The following is a 22,374-nucleotide window of genomic DNA, read 5'->3' on the forward strand; positions in this document are numbered from 1 at the left end:
CAAGACCGAGCTCGCCATGGCCGCCCCATACCACCCTATATAACTTTTTACACCCAGATTACAAATTAAAGTACTTCCTACTAGTCTACTAGCAACCGGACAGCTAGTTGGGCGCGAAACACAGCCTCAAGCTCCCTGATCACGATCCGGTCCCTGCGGGACGTGAGCAGGACCCCCCTTCGGCTCCTCCCTGCTAAACTCCCAGCTCTCTCCATATTGCAAAACTGATACATTTTTACATTCCAATCACTTATCTGAAACTACGTCTCTAGAGTACAATGTCCCCATTCAGGATACATCCTCGTTTGACAGGAGAGTATCCGGAACCATATCTTGTGACCCCGTCGCCGAGTCCTGAGTCCCCTCTCGCTGCAGAGTTCCATCCATTTGTACTCTTATTCTGCCAGGGCTGAGCTCACGTTCTTCTTGAGTCTTTCGGACCATTCGGGGTTTGTCATTCGCTCGCCCTGCTCTATGCAACGAACCACCTGCACTCCCCTGTGGGCCCAAGCACGTATCCGCCAGCCCTGTCTCGTCAATCCATGTCGTCGTCGCCTCTGCTGACATGAAAAAATTGATTTCCCTTTATACTAGACCCTCAGCTTGGCAGGATATAACAGACTATACTTCAAGCCACCCTCTCGTAGTCTGAATTTCACCATTAGAAATGTTCGTCTTTGTTCCTGTACACGCTGAGTGTAGTCCAGGAAAATCGCAATGTGATGCCCTTGGACGTTCAATCTACATTTCACTCTGGTGGCCTGAAGTATCATGTCCCGGTCCCTAAAATTAAAGAAGCAGGCTATAATTCCTCTGGGAGGGGCACCTGGTCGGGGGGCCCGGCCCAATGCCCAGCTGAGCCCTCCGCCTTTTCAGGAAAACCAATAAATCATAGATTATTCCTGCGTGGTCGTCCTTCTGCATCTTCAGCACGTTCACCTAACTGCGCCACTCGTCGTTGTAGGTTCACTATCGAGTCACTGAGCAAACGTACTTCCCGCTGCATAGTCTCTAAGTTTTGTTCCGTGGCAGACACCTTATGGAGATCACACCTCAGCAAGTTCACCTCTATGGCCACGGCATCAATAATGTGTATTACACCTTCTCTAGATGATTGGATTGCCACCTTAATCTCCGCCAGAGATACGGATTTATCTGAGGAATGACTTGCTGCATCCAGTTGCTCCTCTGGGTTCGCAGCCATCCCAGCCAGCTCCGTCGGGCATGGTTGTGCATAATTAGAGATCTTATTCGACTGCACCTTGCCTGCTTTATCCTTCACCATAGCTGCAAAGTTAAACAACCAGCAGTCCCCTGCAAAATAGCAAGCCTGTTCTGCTGAGGGTCGCACCTTCACAGGCCCCACACTCGTCACCTTGGTCTGTCCTCCGTTAGAGGACAATCTGCAATAGGCATTATCCACTTGCCCCTCCGGAGTCAGACACCATCAATATCAGTATCCCGGGTCCCACCAACCAATATCAAGCCACTTTTCCTCTGCTGCACCCTGTTTCTTTCACTTGGGCATGACCATCCAGGCCAAACGTTTTTCAGGCCGTCTCATTCCCTTCCGCACAAGAATATCTGGAGCCCCAGACTTTTTTATGCCTGTCTGTATTTACTGTTCCAACAGGCTAGATCTGCCGGAGGGCACTCACGTCTGCGATATTTGAGTCTGCACACACAAAATCCGTCCCCTTAACTTTTATGCCTGTAGCTCTGTGTGTCAAAATATTGCAGGCTCTCCCATCCATGCAGGCCGTATGTCAGCCCAGCTGTGCACGCTCCCTTTCACACATAGTGCTGTCAAGTGTCCCCCGCAGTGTCCCCGACCCCCTCGCACTATCGGAGTGTTCCTGCCCTGTGGCGGCGCTCCGTCTGGCACAAATATCTCTGACTGTGTGGGAGAGGGGGCAGAAAGCCCTCTTTATATCTATTCTCCCGGCCTGCTCGCCACGCCTAGGTACCGGCACCCTGCATTCACCTGGCCTGCATCCCCATCAAGCCGGGCCGGATTCCACTGTAAAGAAGGGAGTGCGGCAATATCCCATCTATGCCACCCCCAACGAACTGCTGCTTCATGTAGTGATCCTAGTCGGGCATCAGCTTCAGCCCCTGCGGCATAACAGCCCCAAGTGCCGCTAGCTTTCGCCCTCACCTCAAATGGCGCCGCCTTCTGTGTCCGGGAGTCGCGCTCTCCAACGCACTCCCTGGTCCTCAGGTTCCCGGGACGAATCCGGGGCTCCTATGCGTCTTTCAGGGTTTGCACACGGGCCCGCCGGCCCACCCACAAGATGGCGTCCAGCACTCCGCGGCAGCCTCACACCTTTCTCGCCTCTCGTCTACTTCTGGGTCACTTCCTCTGAGCCCCCCCTTCAAGCCCAGCCGGGTCTCACACTACTCCGCGATCGGACCAGAGAATCTCTGGGTCTAGGGAGATCAGGATATTGTTGGATTAAGAGGCACTGTCGGGAGAGCAGGCAAACCCGACTAATCCGCCATGCATCCAAGCCACGGCCCCCATATTCATTCAACATGTACATGGGTTGCCAGAGCAAGGGTCTTGGTGTCTTCTATAGGCAGAACGCTACTTGAGTGGGGCCGGAAGTTGCCACTTCTGGACTTCAGAGCCAAAGGACAGGCTTCAGCTGCACCCTGCATGCTGGATTAGCATATGAGCTTAACGTAGTGCTTAATTTGTGAAAGAACGTCAGTGTGCCGAAGACTATGGCTGCATATTATTTAACCCATCCCAGACCTCTTTAATGCATACCAGTCACTCCATGCCCCTTTATCTCACCCCTGCAGGTTCCTGCTTCGTTCCTTAATGACTTTTTTCCGCCTTTCTTTTCTTCCTTTTTTCCCTATTGTGAGTATTTTCGTCTCTTGCTCTTGGAAAATGTATGATGAAGAAAGATAAGTGCCGGTCCTCATAATGAGTGCCGGTGCGCCCCACCGGCAACCACTGGTGCAACAGCGCAAGATTCTGGTGCACAATAAATAGCTTAGAAAATTCAAATGTACAAAGAGTTAACTCACACCTAATGGAAGAAGCCTGGGCCATTCACTTCCTGCAACATTTACATTTTTAACAGAATGGTTTTAAGATTGAAAAGTACAGTCCTAGCCACACTCCTGAAGCAACTCCCTCCGACCAAACTAACCCAGCAGTAAATGATCTTCTTTCAATTATAACCAATCAGATCAAGAACATGATTGCTAAAGGCAACCAGGAGGAGGCACCGGGCCCTAACGGGATCCCTCCGATCGTATTTAAAAAAGATCCGGATTACTGGGTGGCTGCACTGCTACCGCTGTTTGAAAACACCTCGGGAGGAGAAAGCAAACCGGACTACTGGAGGGGTTCTATCATATCCCCAATATACAAGGAAGGTGACACGAACAAAGCAAATAGCTACAGGCTTGTAGCGCTAATCAATATTGAGGCCAAATATTATGCTGGCCTTCTCCTGGATGATCTTACAGCTTGGGCAATCGAAAAATCCATTATCCCTATCAACCAGATGGGCTTTTACCAAGGCATGAGAACTACAATGAACATACTCACCCTGTCTCTACTAATAGATGGTGCCAAAGCAGCAAAACTCCCTCTCTTTTTGTGATTTATTGACTACTTTTCAGCTTTTGACAACTAAGACAAACTCTGGGCCAAACTTGAGAAAAACAATATACCATCTGCTCTTTTAAACCAGTTAATACTCTTACACCCAAACATGTGGGCTCAAGTTAAGCTAGGAGATGGCAATTCCCTGTCCAGGAAAATACTAACCAAAAAGGGGTTGAAATAGGGGTGTGTGCTGACCCCGATGCTGTTCAATTTGTATATGGCTGATCTATCGATGGAATTGAACATCTGTAATTCACATGCTCCAAGGATGCAAGGGTTTCTACTCTTCAATCTGCTGTATGTAGACAACCTTGTTTTGATCAGCCAAACCCCTACGGACTCCAACACCTGCTAGACTTAACCAGCAGTTATTCAGCAAACAACGGTCAAACTATCAATCTTGACAAGTCGAAGATAATACGACTACACCCAAAAAAGATATTATCCAGTTACCGTTGGTACTTGGCTGGTGCAACAGCAATAGGAGCCATTGAAGAATATAAGTACTTGGGGGTGATAATAGACAACAAAGTCATGTTTAAAACACAAAAAGAAGCCATCAAGAGAAGAGGCAACTCAATCGCGGTAGCTTTAAAATCTATCAAACATAAAACTGCTGTCCCAAGTCTCACCCCACTGCTATAGGTATTACAAGCAAAGCTCATTCCAACTAATACCTATGGGACTGAGTGACTGAGGGGAAGAGACGCGGACATCCTGGTCAGGACAGTTTCAAGATCGGTAAGAATGACATTCAACCTACCAAAATATGTCTCGCCCGCTCAAACAGGCTGAAATTTGGCCTGTAGACCCAAGAAATCGCTCGCAAAGGCGCCTATGTTAAGTGCTGGCACAGGATTAAAAAGGCCGAACCAGGAACACTGAACACTCATCTACGGAATTAAATACATTTATAAAAGGGATGTGCAGCTATGTTCTATTTGACAGCATCAATAAATCATCTAGGCCTTGCAGACCTTTGGGCGGCCTCAGGGACTCATAATAGTGCTCCAGCGGAAAGGGCAAATTTACATATCCTCACTGCGTCACGGACCCGTCATCGCACTAACTCATTCATACACACATTCATTGGTGGGGCCCATATAACCAACACTCATAAGTCTCACTTCGAATCTGCACACAGGAGGAAAGAAGCGCTGGACATGTGGGGGTACCTTATTACCTATAGGAGGAAAATTATTTACATTATATACACTATATACATTAGTACCTATAGAATCCTAACTTTAACATCAAGGCACTCCACCACTTGGTTGATGGATCAATTAGTTGGACTGGTTGATGGTGATATAAAACCAGCTAAAACACATTTAAAGCGTCGGAGCCTTGGATTAATCAATACCTTATTAAAAGAATAACAAACTCATTTCTGTTAATCAATGTTTAGTTTATCTAATTAATTCACTTTCGCTGGCATAGTCAGCATTTAATCAAATCAGAATTTTCAATTAATATTTGGCACACATTTGCACAGCAATTACATTTACCTAAATTTTGATACCGGTGACCATTTCCCGAAACCTGTCAGCCCTGCATAAATCAAATCCCTTCTGGTGAAATCATCCAATCAAATGCAGGCGAAGACCCAAATAAGTCCGGGAAAAGTTATTTCGCTTGGCAAGACACAGTCCCAAAGGTATCCAAAGGACCAGGCAATCGTGCTAGCAAAACGACCCTCCTCACCAGCAGTTACCAACGGAAATTCGGAACGCACTTCTGGAATGCACTACTCCTCTATACCCTCTTCTGAAGATCCCCTTATATAGTAAATTCTAGGCTTATGTGCAACATTTTCTAAGAGTAGGAAAGTCCTGATTGGCTAAGCCCCTAAAATTTGAAATATTGGACTCCGTTCCCAGGTTTTCTTGGTTCTCAGGGAATTGAACATGTCATCCTTTAGTTTGTACAGTTCTCATGCGAAAAGTTCCGAAGTAACAATATGTAGACCTCTGGATACAGGTCTCCGTTGTCTTTTCTGTCATTCAGACTAGCTGAGTCCTGGCAACCCTCCACGTTCTATCCTTGACAAGTAACACGCAGCCGGACTTGGAGGTCGCCTGGAGATCTTCAGAGCCATCCGAGTCTGCGCAGTAGACATCGCGCTCACACGACGCCGGCCACTTTCGAACTCCATTTTGAATATCGCGGCCTAGTAGGTCCAAATGCCAACTTAAGCAAAATAAACATAAAAAATAATTAATATACGGAAATGAAGATTCTAATGTTTAAACCCACACTAATCCCAATATATATTAGTATTTTCCTAGCTTATGCAACATTTAAAGCAATAATACTCACCATTCCGCAATACCATAGTGGGCATATAACGTGCAATTCGTCTTAAAACCTTCATACCCCCTTTTCCTCCCACAAAAACACTTTACAAGTGATTGGTGATGACTGCGTAGCTTTTATTATTTGTCTAAATAACACCATCTTTATCTGTTGAAAAACCTTCAACCTTTTTCCAACTTTTATTAAATCGAAACCATCACACATTACTGAACATAAGATGGCGCCATATACAGTGCGCCCCAGGTTACCATGTATATACAATTCGGCATCACTATATCCACTCTTGAGGGGTGTTGTACCAGCAGGCCACAACCCCACCCCTTTCCACGACTTCCATTTGATGTAGCTATCCGTCGTCTACCCTTTAGACGCGACCAACAGAGCACGGCTTAGCGCCTTCCTGCACAACCGCTCTTTCCATCTTGCTTCCTCCAAGCACCGGCTACTAGGGTAGGGCCGGAGAGTCCAGGGCCACCAGCAGGACGGCCCCCTCTCCCGCCAGCCCATGAGCCCCAATGTCTACCTGCATATTGCAGGGTCAGTCCATTTTTCCAAAAGAAGTCCCCGGCCTTTCTCTCTTACCAGGGACCCCGCCAACTCTACCAGAATCTGTGGGATGGGTGGGTGGGAAAAACTGCACCAGCTGCGACCCTCCAGCAACCCCCTGAGGCGAGAGGACAAAGAGGGCTACTCCCCTGGGTCCGGCACTTTTAACAGCTTCGGGGAGGGATCACTAGCGCGCCTCCCTATCCTCTCACATTTCTTTGCGACCCTCCCCTTGTCTACCTTGAGAGAAAACGAAACTGTTTCCTCTTGCCCGAAATGCCACTAACGGCACCCCTCCCCTAAGCGCGGGGGGTGCCTCTCATAGTGGGCATATAACGTGCAATTCGTCTTAAAACCTTCATACCCCCTTTTCCTCCCACAAAAACACTTTACAAGTGATTGGTGTTCACTGCGTAGCTTTTATTATTTGTCTAAATAACACCATCTTTATCTGTTGAATAACCTTCAACCTTTTTCCAACTTTTATTAAATCGAAACCATCACACATTACTGAACATAAGATGGCGCCATATACAGTGCGCCCCAGGTTACCATGTATATACAATTTGGCATCACTATATCCACTCTTGAGGGGTGTTGTACCAGCAGGCCACAACCCCACCCCTTTCCACGACTTCCATTTGATGTAGCTATCCGTCGTCTACCCTTTAGACGCGACCAACAGAGCACGGCTTAGCGCCTTCCTGCACAACCGCTCTTTCCATCTTGCTTCCTCCAAGCACCGGCTACTAGGGTAGGGCCGGAGAGTCCAGGGCCACCAGCAGGACGGCCCCCTCTCCCGCCAGCCCATGAGCCCCAATGTCTACCTGCATATTGCAGGGTCAGTCCATTTTTCCAAAAGAAGTCCCCGGCCTTTCTCTCTTACCAGGGACCCCGCCACAGGGCGAGGAGCCAACTGGCGCTCTCGCCCTCCCCCCACCACTGCTCCACTTTCCAGATGTAACACCATAGCCCTGCTTCCCCTCTAGCCGTAACGCTATGGCCCCCAAGATGGTTTGGACGAACAATTCCAATCCTGTCTTAGACAAATGCAGCCCATCTTCTCGATATACATCAGTGTTTAACGCCTGCAGCAAGCTATGCCTAATGGAACGTATTTGTGGACCTCTCAACAGTTTGGCCACCTCCCTATTCAGTTTTCTCACGGACGTGTTCACTGCGGCTGATGGCACCTCACCACCCCAAACCCTCCGCGTGAGCACCTCTGACCAAAATACGGTGGTGTCTGGTAATACCCTCCTTACCCATGAGAGTGTAGAGAACAGCGACTCCTTGACCCCCCTCCTGCCACCAGGAATCATGCTTTCACCTCCCGAGTGAATCACCAGCACGTCTGGAATGGGCATACCCTTGTCCAGCGCACTCTGCAAATGGGCTGTGACGTCCCTTAAACGTAGGCCGTCAATCCCCATCCAAATATGATTGACTCCCATGGCCCTTTGTGTTCTTGCTTCCCCGGACGTGCTGAACCATTGCCCTGCTCTTTGTATGACTGAGTCGCCACACCAGCATACCTGCGTCCACTGACTTGCAACCACTGCATGAAGACCAAAAATAAATAGGGAGAAAATGAGAGGAGCATCAGTACCAAAATGCTGAAAACGCAACCCCTGCCTAAACCAACTGCGGTCGAACATAACGCTCAAAACAAGATGAATTCCATCTGCCCACTCTCTTGATTATTTCTGATGAGAGTCCCAAATTCGCTGCTGTCGTGGCCGCCCCAATTCTGAATGAATGTGATGTGAAATGAGCAGTCTCTTCACCTAACAGGCCCAGAGCGCGACTACATAAGCGCGTGAACTGAAATCTTGTCAGCGGCATTCCATCTGAGTGCAGAAGGAGCCTATCATCTCTGCCCCCGGGCCTCATCTGCAAGAACTTCTCTACCAACACCACCGGGCAATAACATGCCCCCCGCACTGCTCTTAGCTGGACCCACACGCCTTTCCCCAGGGGGTCCGTTTTCGACCTCCTCACCCTAACTTGGAGTAATTCCGCATCCACCACCACATCACCCATCATGATTCCCCCTTTTTTGTCTGCCTTAGAACCTGGTATAAGCTCAGATATCCGGAATGCTCCAAAAAAGGCTAAGGAATACGCCAAACTCAGCAGGTGCACTTCGTATGCTGACCCACACACCTGTGGTAGCACTCCCAAGATCCTTACCAGCCTCCCGGCATCTATGGGTCTCCTGTTATCCTTCACCCCTGGCGCCAGTCTCTCCCAGGCTTTCATAGCCCGTCTGACTCGGATGTCCTTAGTGGGATCTGCCACTCCCTGTAATCCCGCAAAGAAGGCAATTGCCGACAACTGCCTCCTAACTAGTGACAATGACCTGCCATACTCCCTCTGCCGAACTATGAACAGCAGCACTCTCTGCGTTGTGAATTCCTCCACACACCCAGCTCCCTTTGTAACTGCCAAGTAAACCTGCCATGCTTTCTCATACATACACTTAGTTTTGGGTGCAACTGAAGCCGCTATCAGGTCGGGAGCAATGGGGCACCAAGCTTCCACAGGCTTTCCGGGAAGACCGTCATCCGATCGTCTGCTTGAGGCCATCGCGCTCTGAATTCTGTCAACTTAAAACGAGACAATGCGTCAGCTACCGTGTTATCCACACCTGGTACATGTTTGGCCGTAAAATACACATTACGACTGAGACAGCCCCGTACCAACTCCTTTAACAAACGGAGCACCCATGGACATTTCGCCTTTTGATTATTTACTGCCATAACTACCGACATACTGTCCGACCAAAACACAATGCGCTTGTTTTCCAGCAAATCCCCCCACACTTGCAGCGCGACAATAATGGGAAATAACTCCAAGAAAGTGATATTGCGGACCAACCCCGTCTTGAACCACTCCGCTGGCCAATACTGCATACACCACCTGGAACCTAGCACTGCTCCAAAACCAACACTGCCCGCTGCATCGGTGTAAAGCTCAAGCTCACCATTCGCCTGTGGTGGTTGGTGCCAAATCACCGACCCATTAAAATGCTCCAAGAAATTTCTCCACGTGACCAAGTCGTCTTTCACTTCCACTGATAGCCTAGTGTGGTGATGTTTCGCCCTTAAACCAGACATAGCCCTGGCTATATTCCTTGAAAAAACCCTGCCCATGGGTATGACCCGCAATGCGAAATTGAGTTGCCCCACCAACACCTGTAATTGATGCAACGTCACCTTCCGTGCCCCTAAACACTCGTCTACTGATGCCTGAAAAGCCTTTATTTTTTCTTGTGGTAGCCTGCACACCCCCTCCACTGAGTCTATCTCAATGCCTAGGAAAGTTATGCGCGTCGCCGGCCCCTCCGTTTCCAGTGGTGAACAAACTAAGTCCTGTCTTGGCAATTGCTGAAAAGGCCCCGCTACCCTCCCCAGCGCTATCTCTCTCCAAATGTTTTCTCTGGTTGCCACTGGATTTCTTATCACTGAGAGTTGATTGCGCGGTGGCACTGAGGTGGGCAAGGCCCTAGATGGAATATGGAAGCCAAATTTAAACCCTTGATACAGAAAATGAGCCTCTGCCCGCCTCTCGTATCTGGCAAGCAGGTGGGCCAACACATGCAGGCGTATGGGAGTAGGCAAGCTCTTAAGATGGTTGGGCAGGGCGCCCCTTGAGTTGTGCGTTGGCAGGCGTGCGCTGTTCCTTAGGTTTTCCCACTTTTTTGTAGCACTTGTTTTCTGGATGCCCGAGCATTCCACAGAAGGAACATATGTGCTTGAACCTACATGCTGCTCCTCTATTACAATCGCTCTTGTTGAACTGCCAGCACGCTTGCCTCTTATTCCCCGCTCCCCTGTCTCCCCGAAAGGAATGTATGGTCTTGCTGCCTGGTGTGGCTGAATAGAACTCCCCATGCCATATATTGATCTCCCGCTGATCCCACGCCACTTCGGGCCTCACCGCCTTCATCTGCCTGAATTTAGTATCATATTGGAGCCAGGCCGTACCTTGAAATTCAGAGGCCGCCCCATGAATCAATGACATGTAGCTTATCAACTGGGCTGCCAGCGTTGGGAACCGCTCTACCATGATAGCTGCGTAAATCGCAAACCCGGTCACCCAGTTCTTCAAAGACCATTCCACCCACACTTTCTTCTGTTTCAATTCACCTTCTTTGCCTGCTCTGATCTTCCCTGGAACCACACCCGCATTAATCAGATCGAAAACATCTATATAATCACCCCTAAAAATCTTTTCTTTGGTTTCCGCCGGCACGTGCCAAGTTATACTTGCTGCCGGCGACACTGCCAGTGATGCGGAACCATACAGTACTGGGCTGCGTGAAAATGGGATCTGCGCCGAGGCAACCACCGCCGGAGGTACCGCCGGTGCCACTGCAACTACCCCCGCTCCCGAGGTCCCCGCAGTACTCACCGGCCCTTGCGCCGTTGTAGTAACTACCACAGGCGATTGTAATACTCCCCCCGACTGGACCCACACCTGAGCCACCCCGCCCCCTTGTTGTGCGACTACTGGCGCCTGCACGGTATCTGGTGTCACCTGCGTTGTGGCCCTTGTCATCGCCAACCCTTCCCCCAGAGTAGCCGAATTTTGCTGCTTATTAGCCGCGACTGGCGCTAGCATTGCGCCCGGTGCGGCACTCTGTGTAAGCCCCCCCACTGGGGACACCACCCCCTCTGCCGGGCCCTTCAGTGCAGCCGCGTTTGAGACCTGCCTATTGTCCGTGCATACCGGAGGCTGGCCCACCGCCATCGCCTCACCTGCAGTGTTTGTCCGCGGTTCTGCCACCTGTTTGTCCTTCTCCTGATGTGCGTCCTTGAAACGAATCGGCGTCCGCCTTATGCGCTTCGGCAAAGAGGGCTCCTGCTGTGTGCTCGGTCCAGCCTCCTGAGCCAACGTCTTCAGTGCCCAATCGATGCCACCTTTTTTTGCCACCTCCCACAATGCCGCCAGGGATCGAAAATCCTCTGCTGTCGCCGGGGCCTCCTTGCCCCCCCGCGTCCTCTTAGGCGGCATTGTGTATTCTACGAAAAGAAAAGAGAGTTAAAGACTGCCCAATGACCCTTCCTTTCCCTTTTGAGCGTCCTTGCCCCTGCGAGCGTCCATTCCCACATGCCTGTCACATCCCCCTGGGCCGAACACTAGGACCAAAAATTGCCCCTTCCCCAGAATACCCAGCTTCCACCGAACACTCATCCTCGTTGTAGCTGCATACCCCGTAGTAAAGTGCGCACCCCCAACCTTCGCCCCTGGTTCCCTGCATAGAAACCCACCAACAGCATGTCCTTGTCCCGGACCATCCGTGCACTTGCCACCCATATATGCTGGCTCTGTGCGTTATTATTTTTATATTATATAAATATATATATATATATTTTTTTAATTTATTTATTTATTTATTTATTTATTTATTTATTTTTTAAATATATTTTTTTTTTATATAATTATTTTTATTTTATTATACCTGTTTATACCACGCGAACTCGACCCGAATGTATTGCAGCGCTTCACCTAGCACCGCATGCATAGTTAGCCGCATTAAGGCACGTGTAATTTAAAACTTTTTTTTTTTTTTTTTTTTATTTTTTTTTTTTTTTGCAGCGCTTTACCTAGCCCCCGTACTTATATTAAACCTCCAGGCCCGAGGAGATAAATTGAAATGCCCCCGAATCACCGGATGCGTACACAACCTGTAGGCTCAGACCCTGCTTTCATGCCCCCGAGGCGATGCCTATTTATATAGCATGAACTCGACCCGAAGGTATTGGAGCGCTTTACCTAGCCCCGCCATTCCATTGCCACCAGGCCCGGTGGATCCGAAGGAATTGGAACGCTTTACATAGCACCGCCTTTCCATTACCACCAGGCCCGGTGGATCTGTTTTGTCCCGAAACACCGGATGCGTGTGCAACCCGTGGGCTCGCCCCCTGGTTACCCTCAGCCGGGGCGATGCCTATTTAAGTAGCGCAAACTCGACACGAAGGTATTGACGCGCTTGCATATAGCACCGCATGTAATCACGCCTTAAGGCCCGATCCTCGGATGTATACCCGACCTCGAGGCCCAAACCCTTGTTTCCTTCCCCCGAGGTGCTTAGCCGCGATGAGCCTGCCGCCAATATACCATACCCCCTTACGATCCTGCTGCGCGCCCATTCCCAACCATCCTTACGATACCAAGCCCTTTGATGATAAGCCCTTTGAAGCATGCTGACGTTTCGCCGCCCACTGCTGCTTGGTGCCGATGCGGCCGCCTGACTTCCCGCGTCTGCTCAGTAAATCAAAGCTCTTTTATTAATCGCCCTGAAATGCTGACGGCGTGGCGGTGAATATACCGCTTAACATCGAAAGACCGTTCTCCCCACATGGGGCTCTGCACATCGACGTGCCATTACCCTGCTCGTTCGTTGCCCGTAAATGCCTTAGGCTTGGCGTTATGTATACCGCCAAACATTAAATGACCCGTCTTCCTGCATCGGGCTCTGTACTTCAAAGCACCATTAACACGCTTTGATGCATCGCAATGACATGGGGCGAGAGTGACGGCAAATGTACTGCTTAACACCTAGAACCCGTCTCCCCGCATGCCCCCAACCCCTGCTACGCTGTGAGGACCCCTCACCTGTATGAATCGCCGCAAGCGTCGCAAGGCCAGCCAATCCGCTCGAAAAACTGCACCAGCTGCGACCCTCCAGCAACCCCCTGAGGCGAGAGGACAAAGAGGGCTACTCCCCTGGGTCCGGCACTTTTAACAGCTTCGGGGAGGGATCACTAGCGCGCCTCCCTATCCTCTCACATTTCTTTGCGACCCTCCCCTTGTCTACCTTGAGAGAAAACGAAACTGTTTCCTCTTGCCCGAAATGCCACTAACGGCACCCCTCCCCTAAGCGCGGGGGGTGCCTCTCAGGAGCACAAACCATTACAAAAGCAACATAAATCATGCAATTTCTATTACAACACATCCTACAGTTAATATGCGTACCACAGTTAATCATAAGAATTATTAGCCATGCAAGTAGCATTTTAGTCCCCTGTATAATTTTGTGTTTATTAAGGTGCAAGGTTGATTAGTAGTAACACTAAAAACAGTTAATACAGGTTAATATTTAGAATAGTTACGTAATTAGTATCTTGTCATGCAAATAGAGATGGTATACAAATTTTTGCTTTACCTGCTCCACCAATAGCTTCAAACAACTTGTAAACAAGACAGTAAAAAGGCTGTCTATAGTGGAAGACAAAGCAGCGCTCAAAGAAAGGGCCCACAGATGGTTCGTCCTGCAGAGCTACGCCAGTCCTGCCCCACAATCTTATTTAGGCGCTGGATTCTACACGAGAACAAAAGAAAAATAACTTCATTTCCAAATGGGCATTTTACCAACTTTGCAGCACCACCCTCCTTGGAAATGATCACTGACACCGACTACCTGCCGCCTATGTGGGGAAGTGGAAGAGAGTGTCTTACACCTATTGTGCATCTGTGGGGAACTGCAACTTGAACACCGACTGCTACTGAAACCCATCTTTAAAATCAAGGGGATAAGATCCAGCAGGCAAGCAGTGAAGGCATGCTTTGGAGGTGGAGACCCACAGTTGTTGTGTCGCTTTGTATGATTTATGGAGGTGGCAAGGGAAATCTTTCTGAGAACAAGCGGCCAATAACCTTTATCACTGCAACCAAAAAATAAAACACAACGTTGGTGTCCTGTGAGTTACAAGCACGTAGGCCAAGCACCTCCCACTTCAAACTCAACCAGCAAGTCTCACATCTTTTTGTCTTGTCCCTTTAAAACCGGAGACCATCCCCCACTGTTGCTTGGGACCTCTGAGCCTCATGCTCCTCATATTTTGGCTCCGATGCAGCCACTTGGGATATTGGAATGATCAGGACCCGGCACCAAAAGCAGTAGCACAACGCACAAAAAGTAAAACACCACCCCGGCTATCTATAGAACAATAGAGCAGAGCACTGTCTCCTACTTCTACAGAGACATAAACCTGGACTTTTTAACCACTGAATCATGCTTTTTGGACCCTATCCCTTTTCTTATTCCCCTCTTTTATAATACACTAGTCTCTTTATGTGCCAAGCAACAGCAGGCCCCTTAAAAAAACATGTTTAGAGCCAAGAATGGAGTTTGTATTGACCTTGCTACCACCTGCACATTGAACCGACCCTCAGAGGATGCATTTGTTACATTGCTATGCAATACAACTTCAGCTAGCAATGCACCCAGGGTCCTAGTCTATTACCCCAGCATCCATGCTGCTCTCTTTGCACATTGAATGAACTGCCGACATTGTGCACATTTAGTTAACTGCAGCTGAAAATGTATATATCTAGTTAGCTTGAGATTAATATTTTATGTCCAATTTTAAGATCGAAGACTTTGCCTTTTTATTGTTCTGACAATCAGTGTACATTGTTTTGACTACCTTGACACAAGGAATTAATATTTTTTACGATATGTTCCCCGATCCTTTTAATTATTAAATCTGCTGTATTATGCTTTTACGCGAAAATTGTTAAGGTTTTTATCAACTAAACAATAAAATTACTTACTTACTCGCTGGCTCAAATTACAAACTGTGGGGCATATTATCAAGAAACGGCGTTAAAATTATCAACGCTTTAACGGCAGAAAACTGCCGCTAAAGCGGCGATAATGGGCTTGATAATATGCCCTTGAGAATTCCCATAGAAGCCCATGTTCTGGTGTCAGCATGAGCTTCTATTGGAATTCTCAGATACATTCTCATGTAGCCTTATGCAGCCATCAAAGATGGCTGCATAAGGCTACATGATTTGTTGATCATAATGGGAAATGTATATGTTCCACTGCACAATATTCTAGGTTGCTGCAAAAGATCTTGGGATGGGACCACTCATTATGAACTTCAAAATGTGTGGTCACAGCACAATCAAGCACTGACAAAGTCAATAGATCTCACCTTTCTAATGAATGCCAAGCTATGGGATTTGCCAATGCTTCATTGGTTGTCTCTAAATCATTGTTTAAACAGAAAAACAAACATTTCAAAATATTGGATGAAAAGTAAACACGTCTTAAGGTGTTTCGAAACTATATATTGAACTCAATATTTTCAATTTTCCATAATTGGGCTGCTTTATATATCAAATAAGTTTAACTCATCATAGAAAGCAGATGGGCGCTTGGACAGTTTCTACGAATGCTACTAAATGTAGTCAATGAGAACTTCCAGCATTTTAGATACACAAAAACTCTAACATCTGTGTGACGGAAATGTTTCCTAATAGGCTTGCTCATAATAATTAACATCCCGTTGTTCATCCAAGACTACAAATGCAGCGATTGGGAAAGGTGCAGGCTAAAGGTTGGGGGTCATGTTCATGAAATATACCATGCACTTTTTAAGGAGCATCTTGCTCATCACTGACATAGGGAGTGTGCATAGAGCAAGAGTGCTTGGAAGACAGCTTTTAAGTGCTGTACAGCCTGTTGTAGCCGCCCCATTTTGAATCCAAAAGCAGAGAGAACCTGCCTACTATGATAGTTTTCATAGGCCCTGATAGGTTGACTGCTGGAGTGGCAGAAGCCTCCCAACATCAGGAGGTCCCTAGCTGCCTCTACGGTGGCCAGAAGAGAACATTTAGTAGGATGGGCCTTGAACGAGATACTCAGCGTAATTTGTTTTCTGTCCCAACTTTTGCAATTATCAACTTTCAGACATGCAAACAATTGTCTCGCCAGCTCCCGGGTTAGATTTGAGCAGGAATATATTAAATCCAAGCCGTGCTGAGTCAGGAGAAGTGGCAGCATTATTACTACAGAGTCGCAATAAAGATACAAAGAAGCGGAGGGGAAAAATATTGCACGTTCCCCTAGTCTGCCAAACACGGCACCCGTGAGACTAGCCAGGCCTTATTACAAGAACAGAAGGCCTCTATTAGTAAATTACGATCACTGTTTGAAATAAATTACAGTCGGTCAAATGAGGGCCCAATTTGATGGGGTTAAGGTCCAATAAATACAGCGGCACATCGATTTTGGTGCGTAAAACACCAAATTTGCAAGTTATTACCCGTTTGAGGGCATAACTCCTAATAGGTGCTAATTCCAAACCTCATAGCCACTAATGGAAACCTTAGTGCAAGAGTATTAGTAACTGACTTCTGCTGAGCATCCGCAGAGTCCCCTGATGACTCGGGTTTTTGACATGGGAAGGAGGAGAAGCCATTTTAAAAGAAGCATGTGGAATCTCAGACATTTGCAAGCCATAAAAGAGGTCAAAAACCAGAGGTTAAAAATCCAAATCCAAAATCTGAAACTACTTTAAAGGCAGATGAGATTTTATTTTGTGTAATTGTAAACAATATCATGTAGCTTATGAGGAAACTTCCAAATTCCCAGTGACCAATGACAGTCATCCCTACCTATCTGGTCAACCGCACTATGTAATATGTATGTAAACAGCAGCCCCTGCTAACAAACCAGAAAAAGCCTCTTCTGACTGAATGTGTCACACATGACATGGGGTAAACCGGAAGTGATGCAACATCTTCTATAGTTTACCCATCTGCATTCAGTATTCTAGCATGTTCTTTGTCAAAAAACATACAGTTTAGAGATAGAAAGTGGTTTTATTCTTAGCTACTGCCCGAGGCCCAATAAACTGCCCTGTGTGTATACAGCAAATGATCATACAGTAGAAAGAACGGGATGCTGATTGGCTCGTGTTTTGCAAGAGCAGTAGAAGTGAGAGCATGGAAAGGAGCTCCAGGGTGCAGCCGCATGCTGAATGTGCGAATATGGAACGGGCCTAAGTGAATAAAGGAGCGCAGGGACATGACAGCGAGAGCGCAGCCTCCTAACCTCCTGAGTAAGAAGAAACCGTCTCCTTAACCGCGTTAGAGGACAATTTATTACATGTCTCCTTCGGCTGCGGCACAATGTCACTGCAGGCGCGGTGACATTTGCATTATTCCCAGACAATGGCAGCAGCAGCATGAGGGGACACTGATATATCTATTGCAGGTGAATTTCATTGCTAGCAGCAGTTTAACCCCTTCTTGCCTGTGCTTGTTGCAGTGCACGAGTGCAATCTTTGAGTATAATAATTATACCAGGGTTCGATATGTCCCTACAGTGAGCATCATGAATATCGGCCATAGAATATTGATATGGGACACAGTTACGAGGTCAAAATATTGAGAAAAAAATATTGATAGGTAAATATGTCTAGATTTCCTATAGCTAGCCCTACACCTATGCAACTACGTGGTACATATTTCTTCAAGGTACTGAGACGTGGAGTTATGAATAATAAATTAAAACTTCCCTATCCAGTGCTTTAAATGTACTGTCCGGTACTTATTTATTTTGAGAGGGAGAGTACCAGCACGTCTCAAGAGAAATGCAATACTTTTAATTGGAGAGTACATGCACTTCTCAGAAACAAGCAGGTACTCTGCTACAGAGTACCTGCACTTCTTTTTTCCCATTTCAAGCACTGCCTATATCCACCTATCCTTCGATATTTTGCCCTTCGTTATTCTGTCCTCGATATTCTTGTACCATGATATTTTGCGGGCCACAATTCAGTGGTTCAATTGTCCCTACCAGGACTGGACAGGCCATAGTGGGCACCCAGTGTTTCCCAGTGGGACAGAAGGGTGGGGGGTGTTTTTCTGTTGCTGGGGGCCGGTTTTGCAGCAGTGCTGCAATAGCACCTCCCTGTAATAAAAGCAGCAGCAGTGTTTCCCACCAGCGGCTAGGGGCATTGCTGTTGATGACCCGATGAGTCACAGAAAGTTCATCAGATCTTCCATGCCCCAGGAGTTGGGGGCAGTAGTATTCTGCACTATCTGCAATTTTTTGTGAAGTAGTCTAAAAATCCTAAATTCATGGTATTGCCACAGTCCAAGTGAAAAGTAATGGTCTGGATGACCATGCGTGTCCTTAGGGTGGTGGTCCTGGGGCACACAAAAAAGTAAGAATTTATCAAAAGGTCATCAGTAGCAGAGAGCAGGTAGAAGCTGCTTTGTTTATCAGATGAACAAAGGTAAATGCTGTATCAGAGGTCTCCCCAAGATTAGGAACTTTGGACGGGGTTGGGAGGAAGTGAGCCAAATGCAGTAGGGCATCACGTCAAAGACTAAATTGCAGGAGAGCCTCTAAATTACAATACCACTGTTGTATCTGAATTGAGCCTTCTTGAATTTGAGGTGATCCTGTTGGCAATATCAACAAGGCATGATTGAAGTCTGACCGGAGCAATCCTAGAAGTAGAGTCCAAATGGACAATGATTTGTATGTCATTGGCATAGGTGTAAAAGGAAGTAAAGGAGCGAGTGAGAGCATCTGTTTGTAACACATAAGTATGAAACATTGTAGGTCTGAGTGAGGAGCCATGTAGAACTCAACATATGGGTTTCCAGGGAACAGAAGTAAGAGAGGGCATAAACAATGCTTGCAAGCAATTACTCAAATAGTGCTCTAGCAGTAACACCCATAGAATGGAGATTGTGAAGTAGCCTTGGATGATCAACAGCGTTAAGCACTGCTGAAGTATTTAAAAGAATCAGCGTGGTAAAACCCCTGCCCTCCAAGACCTTTCTGATGTCATCCAGAGCAGTAACATGGTCTCTGCTCCATGGGAAGGTCTAAGATATGATCGCTATGGATCCAAGAAACTCACCTGTTGTGAGATTATTAATAGAGAGTTGGATGATAGTGGCCCACTCCAGATGCTTGGGATCAGTTTCTGGATCTGGAGGGATTGTATGATGGTGATGCTACACCAACTCAATGCCCACGGGGTACAAGGAAGCATTTGATGTGCTGGCTCTCCATCTCTTCTCTTTTAACCTTGCATTAGCACTGGGTGACCTGTTGTGGACTCATACATCCCTGGATTAAGTGGGGTGCCATGGTTTAGCCAACAAAGATTGTGTGCCCTTTGTTTGAAATGCTTGTAGATGATGGGTTTAATTGCTTGGGTCAGCTGGAGGTGAGCCACAGCCACAGCCACTTTGTCAAAATGTGAGCTTTGCATCTTAAAACAATTATGACAACTCAAAGGCCATACCTGGCCACTGCCTTAGGAGCCTTCCACTGGCCGCCATTGCAATTCTAATAGAGGGGATCTGCCTTGTAACTATCATTTACACGTTTTATGCAGTCTTGTTACTTACACCGACCTCATTGGTGCCTGTGGAAATTAGGAATCCAATCTACACCGATGTTCTGTGTGCACTATAAGCTTATGCCTGTTAACATACACTTTAAAATGTTACAGTACAGATGTCTTTCCTGTAGCTATCCGATCCTGGCACTTTGAGTAAGTTCTACTCTTGAACAAAATCCAGCAGCTGTATTTGTGGTATTGTATTGTATTGTAACTGCATTTATATAGTGCTTACTACCCGTGACGAGATGTGCAAGCGCTTTTTCGGCGAGTACCACGCTACTCCGGAATCCATAAAGGATCAGTGTTCAATTAGTATAGTAAAATATGAAAGTAATTTGAGTGGTGAATAGGTTAGTCAGTTATTTGGATTCAGAAGGATACCGAAAGGATAAAATAGGGAAAAAAAGTTTTGTATTTATATAATGCTTGTTACCCCGATGGAGTGTTGAAGCGCTTTCTTGCTCTCCTAGACTTTACTATTACCATGTGCCTTGGAATTGTCCTACGTTGGATGTCTTCTGGACCAATATTCTGGTAGATATTGTCATACATAATGAATCATACCTACCTAAGACTTTAAAGCTGTTCAAATGAGCTTTGCAGGCCTTTGCCGCCTATTGGCTAAGTGTTATATTTCTCTGAAATGTATGTGACAATCCTCATCATGCTATGCGTGGTAGTTACACATTTAAGCCATCTACAACGAAAAGGCAAAACTGATTTGATATGTGAGGGCCAATGATTTGTCCAAGTAAGTGCAGGACCTACCTCTATATATTCAGGTGCCGAGGAAAACATTCAAACATTTTTTAACTCTGTTGCACTTTTGATTTCGATGTGATACCGTAATACCTTGCCCCTAATGATAACACAAGTACTTGCCTTATGTACTGTGATTGATCTAACCTCAAGTGGCACTCAAGTATTGATTGTTCGGGATTGTGTATTAATGAAGATAGGTTTTCTCATCAGATATATATATATATATATATATATATATGTAAAAAAATAAATAAATAAAAAAGAAACGCGTCAGGCATCCAGGGCAGTTTGAACAGTGAAAGGAATTGTTGTGTTGGAGGCGTGCTTACCTATCAAGGCTCCTTGTGTGCAGCTGAGGCCCGAGTGCTCCTTGTACGTTTGGGTACTTTGAGCTTTGATATTTACGCGGTCACCCTGCCGCGGGAGGAGCACCACCCTGAGAGAACCGGGGGCCATGCGGTCTTTAATTATGGGCCGATATCGTGGGGCAGCAGCGTATGGATCTTGCACGAATCACGCACAGCGAGGCCCATCTGTGGGCTTGAAAGGATGCCAGCTGAATATTTGCGCAACGTGAGGCACTACAAATCCCACAAGCCAATCCAGGGCGTGCATCTATGCATTTAAGGGGGTGGTGCCCTAAGCGCTTTTTCCAAACTGCCAAAGCCTCTGAAGAGAAGTGGGGATACTTCGAAACGCGTCAGGCATCCAGGGCTGTTTGAACAGTGAAAGGAATTGTTGTGTTGGAGGCGTGCTTACCTATCAAGGCTCCTTGTGTGCAGCTGAGGCCCGAGTGCTCCTTGTACGTTTGGGTACTTTGAGCTTTGATATTTACGCGGTGACCCTGCCGCGGGAGGAGCACCACCCTGAGAGAAGCGGGGGCCATGCAGTCCTATATAATGGGCCGATATCGTGGGGCAGCAGCGTAAGGATTTTGCACGAATCAAGCACAGCGAGGCCCATCTGTGGGCTTGAAAGGTTGCCAGCTGAACATTTGCGCAACGTGAGGCACTACAAGTCCCATAAGCCCATCCAGGGCGTGCATCTATGCATTTAAGGGGGTGGTGCCCTAAGCGCTTTTTCCAAACTGCCAAAGCCTCTGAAGAGAAGTGGGGACACTTCGAAACGCGTCAGGCATCCAGGGCAGTTTGAACAGTGAAAGGAATTGTTGTGTTGGAGGCGTGCTTACCTATCAAGGCTCCTTGTGTGCAGCTGAGGCCCGAGTGCTCCTTGTACGTTTGGGTACTTTTAGCTTTGATATATATATATGTATCTATCTATCTATCTATCTATCTATCTATCTATCTATCTATCTATCTATCTATCTATCTATCTATCTATCTATCTATCTATCTATCTATCTATCTATCTATCTATCTATCTATCTATCTATCTATCTATCTATCTATCTATCTATCTATCTATCTATCTATCTATCTATCTATCTATCTATCTATCTATCTATCTATCTATCTATCTATCTATCTATCTATCTATCTATCTATCTAACTATCTATCTATCTATCTATCTATCTATCTATCTATCTATCTATCTATCTATCTATCTATCTATCTATCTATCTATCTATCTATCTATCTATCTATCTATCTATCTATCTATCTATCTATCTATCTATCTATCTATATATTACCTACTGGCGGTCGCCAGTAGGTAGTTATAGTTAGGACCACGTTTCCATAGGAAATCCGCAACATTCTATTTTGAATAACTTTGGCGCCGGTCGACGAATCCTCGCGAATTTTTCAAAATAGGTGGGGCGCTACGCTCCGCTCCTACCCTGAAAGTCTCGGGGGGATTCGTCAAGCGGGGGCTGAGATAAAAGGGGGGTCCCAAAACGCGTTTTTCCCATGCATTTTTCCATAGGACCTTTAGACAGGGCTACAGCCCGAACGGCTGAACAGAATTACTTGAAATTTGGCAGAGAG

The sequence above is a fragment of the Triturus cristatus genome, chromosome 5_1, assembly GCF_964204655.1.
Source record: "Triturus cristatus chromosome 5_1, aTriCri1.1, whole genome shotgun sequence".
Taxonomy (NCBI): Eukaryota; Metazoa; Chordata; class Amphibia; order Caudata; family Salamandridae; genus Triturus; species Triturus cristatus.